Below are 3,260 nucleotides of genomic sequence, written 5' to 3' on the forward strand. Positions count from 1 at the left end.
ATGAGTCCCTCAGTCATCTCAGGCTGACATTTTATACAGTTTTGGGGCCTTTCTTTCCCAGGCCTTCTGAAACAGATAAAACTAGTCAATGCTCCTTTCCTTAGGTTGCAAAGCTTCAAAGGCTGGGTATCTGCATAAGAAGGATTGGAAGTTTGCATTAATCACCCCATAGTGATTCCAGGTTCCATGGAAAATCCACCTAGCAAGCCAAGAATACACACATATATATAACATGTATTGATGCAAAGATCTCTGAATAGTCTGTGTGCCCACGTCATCCGGCTTATCTCAATACAATAGTCTTTGAAGCTTTCATACTTCCAATGTCTAGCTCACAAAAATGCAGATCACATTTACAAAGTTGATACAATAGACTCAGCGCTCTGCTGGTGTTCATCATCTCTTTCAGAGGCAGCTCCATTGACATCAATGGATCTGCACCAGTTTGAACTAGGAAAGAATTTGACTGATATTGTTCAGCTATTTTAGGACTGCCACAAATTCTGAAACCATTTTGAGAGTCTTAACACATCAGTTAGTACCCCACCCTCCCCAGCACACCCCTTTTCAGGACCCAATCTTTCTGCTGCTATTGCTGTTGATATCCTGTTATCTCGCAGGCCCTCACAATCTTGACTTGCAATATACAGGATGAAATGCTGGCCTCAATGAATGGCAAAGCTCCCATTGACTTCAGTTACTCCAGGATTTCACCCACAATCTTCATGATTTTAGATTATGGAAGTTAATCCTTCCCAAACTGGGCTCATTATTAATGATGTATTATTTACTTCTTCTTCTTCTTCTTACAATAGTGCTTAGATGGGTCTTCACTGTGCTAGGAGCTGTACAGACACACAGTAAAAGACAATCCCTGTCCCAAAGAGCTTACCCTTTTAGGGTGTGTCTACACAGCAAAAGCTATGGATGGGCTAGTCTACCCAAGATAGCTTGAATCAGCTAATATGGGTAATGACAGAAGTGAAGACGGCACACTACGGGCTTCAGAGCAGGCTAGTGAGCTGAACACATATCCATGGTCCATGCTGGGCTTGTACTGCCTACACTAAAGCCTGCTATTCACTGTCTTCATTGCTCTTGTAATTGGATTCAAGCTAGCTCAGGTGGGCTAGCCCACGAACAGCTTGCTCTTGCCTTAGTTTAAGACCAGATGTAACAGATGGTTGAAAAAACCAGAGCAGTATTGTGTAGGGAGAAGACAGAACACCATAACAGTAATATGAACTTGGTTTTTTTGGTTAGACTAGCTGTGTGCACGATTTGTAGGTGTTGAGGGTATGGTTGAGCCGTCAGTTGTTGTTTGCTGTTAAGGGAGCCAAACAGAAGGTCAGAAGCAGTAGTCAGCTCACCACTAGCCTAGCTATTAGCTGCCAATGTTCTGTAGGCATCATGTCTGAAGCAAAACTCTATGTTCAGTAAAGAGCAGTTCAGACACTGCATTGTTGTCCTAGACCTTTGGGAGGTGGTGAGCTGGGCAGAATGCTGGATTTCATTAAACCGGATACTACCAAGTGCTCTCATCTTTTTAATTTTCCACTTTTTGTAAACACCTTCTTAGAAGCTTTTAAACAAAATTGTATTCCTCTGCCATCCTCCCCTTTTGACATTTGGTGCATTCAGATGGCGTCGTGACTCTGCACATTTTATATAATCTGTATAAAGTATCGTGCTCTCTCCCAATCTCTTAGCAAATGTTTAATAGCAGAATGCTGTACTGAGAGCTCATATTACTAAGACTTTATCAGGCCTTTTGCCAAGACACTTAATTCTGCTCCAAATCCCTCCTCAAAACTCACTTTTTCTAGCTGGCTTTCCACCACGAATCTCCATTCTGGCATGACCTAATCTTATTGTTGTGCCTGATCATTGCTATTTGGGTGGGAGAGATAGCTCAGTGGTTTGAGCATTAGCCTGCTAAACCTAGGTTTTTGAGTTCAATCCTTGAGAGGGTGATTTAGGGATCTGGGGCAAAAATTGGTGATTGGTTCTGCTTTAAGCAGGGGGTTGGACTAGATGACTTCCTGAGGTCCCTTCCAACCCTAATGTTCTATGATAATAAGAATCCACCCATAACAAACAAAGGGCCCAACCACCCCTGTCTGAAGAAATACCTGCAGGAAGGAAATCCCTTAAGATTTCCCTCAAAGATCCCAAATTATTTCATTGGGGTAGGGTTTGAAATAAAATGGGCCATGGTTCTACCGCCAAAACCGCACCCTAACCCTAATATGGTCTCAGTTCTCTCCTTGAAGAATTTACCAAGGTCCTGTGCAGAGAGGAGTAGAATTTAAGGAGGAACTCAAAGTCTTCAAATAAGTGATTGGGATTGTGGGAATGGGGTTCAGTGAATGAGGAGAATGGGACTTATTGCTCATGGGAATACAGTATCAGAAAGGCTGAGACCATAGATGCTCCTCAAGGCAGAGATTTTGGCCTCGCTGGAGTCAATGGGAGTTTTGCCTTTGAGTTCAATGGAGCCAGGATTTCATACCTTGATACAGACACTAATTGATCTATATTAATACAAACATAATAATCATTAATAAAACATTATGTACTCATTAAAGAAAAAAATCAGCCATCCCCCCAACCACTAGATAGCAAAAACTCCATCATCTCACTCCAAACTTGAGAAAATGTTTGGCTGAAAGGAGGAGCTAGCCATTGTACCCTGAAGGCCATCAAATGGAGGCTCTGGTGACCCACCCTAGCAGGCGAGTTCTGAAGCCATAAGCCCTATATGGAAGCCACTCTTCTTCAGGTCTCAGGACTCAAAGAATGATGTGATTGTGTAAAGACAAAACCCATTGTAATGCATATGTAAAAGGGCAGGGTTATCATGGGAAACCTATTCTGGGGCATGTACTATCCCAACAGGAACCTAGCATCAGTGTAATTTTTTGCATGTCACTAATGTATTATGTACACGGGCACTATGAACTCATTCTACAGCAATCTTTTACATGTGATATTTTGAAATTATATAAGAGTTTTGGCTTAAGAAGCAATTTAATTCCCTTGTTTTCCTCTTTCGGTCTTCTCCAACTCCCACTGATGTGAATGACAGGACTGTAAATGACCCCAACATGAGCTGGATCAGGCTTTCTGTCTGGGGCTCTATCGCTGTCTACAGATGAATAGGGAGGAGTCAAATGTTCACTTAATCCATAAAAGGGTTACTAAAAGGTAGTCTGCACCTGTCTCTGTCTGCATACAGCTTTACATCAAGAGAGAGGAGA

This window comes from Eretmochelys imbricata, chromosome 3 (assembly GCF_965152235.1).
Source record: "Eretmochelys imbricata isolate rEreImb1 chromosome 3, rEreImb1.hap1, whole genome shotgun sequence".
NCBI lineage: Eukaryota > Metazoa > Chordata > Testudines > Cheloniidae > Eretmochelys > Eretmochelys imbricata.